Below are 7,468 nucleotides of genomic sequence, written 5' to 3'. Positions count from 1 at the left end.
TGGGGTTTGTCTTACTAATACCCCAAGTTCACCCACACATTTCCTGTCCTCACCGACTGAGCTGCAGGCTGCATGAAGGAGAGACTGGTTCTGTGCTAAGGTTTAAACCTCTCCCCTCAACAGTGGTTCAGCTCCACAGAGCTTAGCTTAAGTTTAAAAGCTTAAACACTGTTTACACGCAAGCCAGTGTTCAATAAAATGAGTTCTGGCTTAATGAGTACAGACTCTGGTGTGAGGTTGGCTGTCAGCGCAGACACAGCCTGACGTCTCTGCACCAGGCTCTAGCGCTCGTGTCTGAGCTGGCAATGCACTTCCAGCCGTTACACAGCTCCGGCTCGCCGCTGACCGTTGTTCCTTCCCCAAACAAGAGCCTAACCGCAGAGAGTCTCAGACCACTTTATTGCTAAAATACTTCTTTTGTTCAGAACGGTCTGAGGATGTGATGCTATCCATCCTGCTGAGCCATCTCAGTCTTGGTGCTTCAGAGGAAATCCTATCAAACAACTAATTTAGTCTAAGCAAAATTGATGGCTTTGCAAATCTAGGTCACAGTTCTCAGCAAAGCCCTACAAAAATACCTTATACTTCATGTCCTGTGGTAACACGGACCTTGTTGAGCAAAGATGCATTGCTGGCATGCCGCGGTTCCATTAGATTTCCAACAATGATCTAAAGGAAAAGAAGAATTGAGTTGAATTTTTCATACATGGTGCAATCTCCTACAGTCTCACCTTTGCAACACAAAGACCCTTTCACACACTAACAAGCATAGCTCACAGCCCCCCCATTGAAAGACTTAGACAAAAACATGGAACAGAAGGATTTAGTGAGATAGCAAAGAACCAAAAAGTTTACATAGGAAATTTAACACAGGATGGGTAAATTGAGCCAAATCAGTCCATGTCTGAAATAAAAGATGATCTCTTCTCTCTATACCAACATTTCTTGAATAGTTTTACTTGAATAACGCAGAGCCCTAGCCCCTACTAAAGCAGAGAAGGTGTTTTCTGGGCATTGAAAACACTCCTCTCTCCTTTTAGGTCTACTTCAGCAACTATGGGACATGCCTAAAGGATCAAATGCAGACAGCTGTGTGCTTGTTCCACCTGCACTGCATATTACCTTTAGTAATATTATGGTTTAATGTTCTATTTTTTTTTCTTTATTGGCAGAAAAGTCATCTTCTTTATTTTTTCGTGACCCACTTGACTGCACTAAGAGTATTTCCAAAGCAACGTGATGAACCAGAGAAAGAAATTATAACCCAGAAAATGCTATGGGTTGGGTTTTTTGGTGGTTTTGTTTTTTTTTTTTTTTTGTCCTGAAACAGTTGTAGTTCACTGTGTGGACCTGAATGTGATCTGGCAGAAAGAAAGGCAGGCCACACATCCAGGAAGGTCTCTTCCGTTGGGCGGAATTCCTAGCTTGGATGTAGCGCTAACATAGCTCGACAACTTTTAGACCCCACCCGTTTTGGCATTTTGTTGGTTTGAAGCACGAGAGTTACGAGGAGCTGCCTAAGTAGGAAGGCTGGAAGCTGGCCCCATTTACAGTTTACAGAAACGAGCACTCCGCTGCCTCCAGTGCCATCCCCTCCCCGGCTCTCGGCAGCCACAGAGCAGCACGAATACCCCAGTCTCACCGCACCCGGGCCTGCTCCCGCCGCACGACAGCCGCCTCACCGACTTCGTACAATTTGCCTCACCAACAAATGAAATGCAAGCATGAGCCGAATACTTGTGAATTGTCAGTTTATCGCTCAGAAGAGGGGTCAGAACATAAATGCCAAAAGATTGTAATTTTCCCCCAAATCCTAGTGGTTTGGGGTTTTTTTTTTTTGGGTTTTTTTCGGTTTTTTTCCAGCCAGCTGAACTACAACTTGCTCCTTTACTCAAAACAGCAAAGGTTTGGCTCTTTATTCTAGTTTACAGGTTTCTTTCGGTAAGACATAAGGACTCTGGTAGAAGGAGAAGAAACATCCCCGGGAGCGAGCGGAATCACCTCAGAAAGCAAGCAGAGATAGCCCTAAACGAGAGAGGAGGCCACGCTCCCGCGGGGCCCGAGGTACCCGGGGTGAGCGGCCGGGGCCTTTCTCAGAGGTGAGCCCCGTCCTCCGCGGCTTCTCCCCCTGCGCACCGCCACCCGCAGAGCGGGGCTGAGCGGTCGCCGCTCCTGAGGCGCCGCCGCCGAGGAACGAATGTGCCCCGCGCCGCCGCGGCGCCCTCTGGCGAGGCGGGAAGGGGAGGAGGCCTGGCAGGGGGTGTGGGCGGCCCGGGAGGGAGGAGGGGAGCGCGGCGGCGGTGAGGGGAGGGCAGGGCTGAGCCGTGCCGGGCGGGCGACACCTGGGCGGCTGCGCTGCCTCCTCCTCTCACGTAGGTTTCGACTTTCTTCCCCGCCCGGAAACTTGGTGGAGGAGCCGCGGATTGCCGCTGTCGCAGGCCGAGTTGGCGCCGGGCTGCCCTCGCCTTCCTCCCTCCCCTTCCCGGAGGCGAGCGAGCCCCCTGCCCGCCCCCGGCGCCCTCAGGTGAGCGGCGGGGAGGGGGGAGCGGGGAGGGGGGCGCGGCGCGGGCTTTCCGCCGCGGCTGAGGCGGCCGCTGCCGGGCTGAGGGGCGGGAGGCCACGGGGGGTGTGGGGAGGTCGCGGATCAGCTGTGGAAGTGGCTGAGGGCGGCAGCTCCCGCCCCAGCCTCCCGGCGGAGGGTTTCTCAGCCATGACCGAGCCGGGCTGGAGAGCAAACGTCGGTCTTTCGTCGTTACCGAGGGCTGCGGGTAGGACGAGGGGCTGGGCAGTGCAGGTGAAGGCTGCCTGCCCGCCTGCCCCGAGGGTTTAACTCTTCAAAGGTCGGTCCTGCAGACAAGGAGCCCTCAGGCCTGTGCAGGACACTCCGAACTCAGCGTTTTGGCCGCCTGTGTGGTTTAGAGGGAGGCGGTGGGGCAAAATTTCCTTGCTAGGGGATGGAGAGGTACGAAGTTGGCAAGTTTCTGGTGTTGCGCTGGTAATTAATGCGGAAGATAAATAGAAGTTGCGATAACAGGCAAAGGAGAGCAACGTGGCAGTGTCGATGCTTTGGAAATGCCTTAAAGGTAAGAAATACAGGTGATGTTAAATATGAGGTAATGCACTGGAGAGGTTTGTAGGAGGCTTGGAAAGAAATGTTTAAGCGATACTATATACCTGGAATGCTTTTATTTTATTTTAGAAGCTCTTCACGAGGAGTTTAAAGCGGGGTGAGCCCGTGTGCTGCTAAAGGGACGATGCCACTCTGCCTCGCTGCTTGGTTGTGCACTTGACATCCCTCCACTTCTGACATTAGCCTCCTTATCTGATGGAAAAGGAAGAGAGCAGGCAGCAGCCGCTGATGGCAGCACAGGAGGTGGCAGGGAGAGCGGGACTGCCCCTTTCGGTGGCAGTGCAGGCTTAGTTTGCTTTAAGCCGTGCTTGAAACGGTATTTTCAAGTCCTTGAGTGATTATTTTTGGTCCTACTTTACCTTGGTGAAGTAAGGAATGCAAAGTGAGTATTTCCCTGTTGTTTACCAAACCGAAAAAGGGTCATATTTTCACTTTCTGCTCTAGTTTTTTAGCCAAGGTGAAAGGGCCAGAAGTGTGTAAAGACTCCATAGGAAATACTAGTCCAGCTCAAGCGCAGATAGTGTTAGGGGAGGTCTCTGCTGTGCAAAGGGTATGTTGGGGCAGGATCACAGCATAGAAGACTATGGAGATAATAGGCAGCCCGGGGAAGTTTCTGTCAGTGTTGCACAGCCCCAGAGTTGTCCAGTCTAATCCTTTAGCCTCCGGAGACTCCAGAGCAGCCCAAGGTTTGGGTGGCGTGGTGTAGTTTAAAGAACTATAGTTCTCTTCCAGCAGCAATGCCAGTTGTGTGCCGTGCCTCTGAGGGACGGCGCTGACGTTTGTCCTTGATGCTTGAAGGCCAGAGCTCTTTTGGCAGCTCTCCAGCAAAGAGAAAGCAGACTGTGCACATGGCTCCTTCAAAACAAAACTTCTTTCTCTGAAGTTACACACTCAAAACTCTTCTTTTACAATGGAACTAAGCAGATGTAGTGTGTCTGCTGCTGAAAAGGGCAAAGGCAGTGGTAATGTCTATTCCCTCGCCCAAAAGGGATTTGCTCCCTGAACCAGCTCATGAAGTCAGAACAGGACCAGTGCTTGTGCAGGGAAAAACAAAGGGGTCATATGGCTGAGGATGGAGCAGAGAAATGATAAACAGGAGGACAACCTTTTATGGGGTTTGCTAGCTGTTGGAAAACTCAGACATGCTGTAAATCCACATTTTCATTCACCTTATTTATGTGCCTGCTCTAGTATGCAAGCTTGATGCATATGTAACTCATTTAAATAACGGAGATACACTAGCATAAAAACCCCATGAAGTGAAATGGAGAGAGGGACCTGTGGTGTGCAGCAAAAAGGAACCTTGTCTGTTAAAAGAAAAGAACTTTAACTTTGGTTAAAGTTTCTAACCAAATGAATAGTGAGGGGAGTGAGCAAGAGTTAAGAAATAAACCCAACCATACAGCCTGGTGAATGAGAGCTGTAAAAGGTGGAAGAAACAGCTCCAGAAGGGACCTGGCAGCTAAATGACCTCCAAAAAAAACCCCCATGAGGTTCAAAGATACCTGATGAAACAGGTTGAGGATTATTCTCGATAACATAGTGTTACCTGAATGGCAATTCCGGTGACTTCAATTAGAAATTGTAATTAATGGTTTCGTAAATGATGGTAGTGCTGTACTTCTCTAAGTATGATTAATAGATGAATTTGCATGTCTTTATGTGATTGTAGGGTCTTAGACTTAGTAGTATAATACAAATAAAAGAATAACTATAACTGCAGAATAAAATAGCTGTAGTTCACGAAGCACTCCCTGCTGTATTTTGTTACTCGTCCTTGTGCATTGCCATATATTTCTTGTTTTCTGCATTAAAATAAAAATCCTGCTGCAACTGCTGTATTGATTTATATTAACTTTGAAAATTAAGCTGCATCATTTCATTCTGATCGTGTAGATCTTGCCGGAGTAGTTGCAGCTGTTGCCTTACTCACAGGCCTGAGTATGTTTTGCTGGTTTAATACAAAACCCTCTTGTTTGGCTTTTCCTTCTCAGCTTACTTTAGTGGTGCTGTTCGTACAGTTGTTAGGAATTGTATTTGACAGTCCCTCATCAGTTTGTTCCCTGATTTATAACACATAAAATGTTGCTCTTGGCTTAGAAATTTCTTGACATGAATTGAGTTTGAAAATACGAAAATATCTGGCAATTTTTTTGATACTGTTTCGTGGGCAATTTCTTATCCAAAGTCTCCCACAAACCACCTAAAGCATTAGAGGGGATTTAGATGAACACGAGTAGTAGGAGTTATTATGCTGGTCCAGGAAAAAGCACTCGGGGCTGGAAGGAGGGAAATGGAAGAAAGCTGGAGGAATTTGGAGAGACAATCAGCAGCTTACAGGCGAAGGCTGGTTTCATGTATATATAGTGGTCCCCTGAGTTTAGAGGGTCTCTCTGCAAATTTTGTTTGAAGGCTGTAGTGTTACTTATTTGGAATATTCTGGAAGTACTGGAAGGGATTATGTCGTTAAAAAAAGTGTTGTCTGGTTTTGTCTACTCTTTGCCTGGGCCTTAACTCATGCAAGTTTTGTAAACAGCTGCAGCAGACTCTCTCTTTAAAAGCTGATTTTCTGACAGGTGAAAAGGGATTGAGAGAAACTCTCAGAGGAGCAGGTCAAGTTTTGACATCAGTTGTGTTACAGTCGATGAAAGTCCAGTAAATCTTGATCAGCTCTATTTGTAAAGTTCTCAGACTTATTAGCCTCCCACCTCTAGACTAATAAATAACAGATAAATTCTTCTCACCTAGGAAGTGCTATTGCAGGTCCCTAAAAGAAAATAAATAAATAAAGCTGTCCCTGCCCTGGGAACCTTAGATCTGAGGATATCCTCTTTTACGTGATCTCAATTGGTAGTGGACAAAAATTGCTGTATGATTATTTCAAGTAGGATACATAAAAATAAACATAATGGGTCTTCTGGGCCTTTTTGTACTTATGATAAAAAAAGAAAAAGTTCCTGTGAGGTTAACACCTGGGGCTACTTGGCAACTTTACTTGTAATCTCAACAGGCTGAAAACTGAGCAGAGAACAGAGATTGCCTCCCCATTCCTACCTGTACCCCGACGCAAGGTCGTTCACCGGTTGCTAAGGAAGAATGTGGTTGCTGCATTGATTTGTGGATAGTGGAAGGACTTTGGTCTGTTGTTCCACCTCTTTTAACTGGTGGGAGAGCCATGCCCATTTTAAAAATTATTTTTAGAACAAGGGAAAATAAAATTATCAATTTACGTATACTGTAAATATGTGCCCAATAAAGTAAGATAACGATGCTTCTTAAAGACCTGTTTCTGATACCAGCTTGGACACAGCTTTAAATCAGGATAAGATTTGAAGGAAGGAAAAAAAAAAAAAGCGCGCAGCCTCTTGCAGCTTAGTTTCTCCCTAGCTGTGAGGGTTGTTTGTTTTAAGTCTAAAGTCAACAAGATGTACCAGGAGAAATTGTATGATGAAGAGGCATCTTAACTTACATGTGCAACTGTACTTAAGCTCATGAACCTGAAATACAGATGTCCTAAGCGGCAGAATGTGTCTCAAGACTTTTGAAATGAGCCATAATACTGTTCTGTAAATCTGTAGGGGGATGTAATTCTTAATCCAGAGGGGGTTTTTTATTTTTTTTTACTTCTACTATAGTGATTTTTGACTTCCGGGCTGTCATCTGTGGTGAAAGGCATTTCAGCTACTGGTAGCAGCAGCTCTGCCTGCCCACAGGCACTGGCGGGAGTTTTTAACTTCAAACTTCGCTGCACGCCACCCTGAGGAGCCGCAGTTTGAGAAGACGTGATCTCGAGAATTAGGTGTTGGCTTTTTTGTTAAAGTGAAGACGTGTTTTCTTCCTTTCTCCCTTACCATGATCTGATTGTAAGATGGGATGTAATGGGGAATTACAGACTTAATTACCTTTTAATTCAGCTTTTTTAGTTAGTGGGAACAAGCTTGGGCTAGAAAGTACTTTGCACTAGTTTTGATAAAATGCCATCTTGTCCCGTGAAAGGAAGTCTGGGATATTGTATGCTGAGCAAGGTGATATGCCTGCTGTTGCTGCAGGCGTCAAGCACAGGCTGCGGCAGCCCGGAGCTGTTGAGGAAGAAGAGCCAGGACTGAGGGAGAGTTGATGGTCCTTCTAGAACAGCGTGCTCAGCCATGCTGCATGTTTGTCGCTGATCACTGGTTTTATTTCGCGGAGTTTAGATTCCAAGTGCCTATTGATAAACAGGGATGCTGCCATAGATTGTGCTCAACTCTTTAACTTAAAACAAAGCACCATAAAAGAAAAAGTGCTACTGTAACTGAGACCAGAATTTGATTTGATGTGGATAATGAAAAGTTCTGTGCT

This window comes from Phaethon aethereus (assembly GCF_964289735.1).
Source record: "Phaethon aethereus genome assembly, chromosome: 10".
Classification (NCBI taxonomy): domain Eukaryota; kingdom Metazoa; phylum Chordata; class Aves; order Phaethontiformes; family Phaethontidae; genus Phaethon; species Phaethon aethereus.
Note: the sequence above shows the minus strand (reverse complement) of the source record.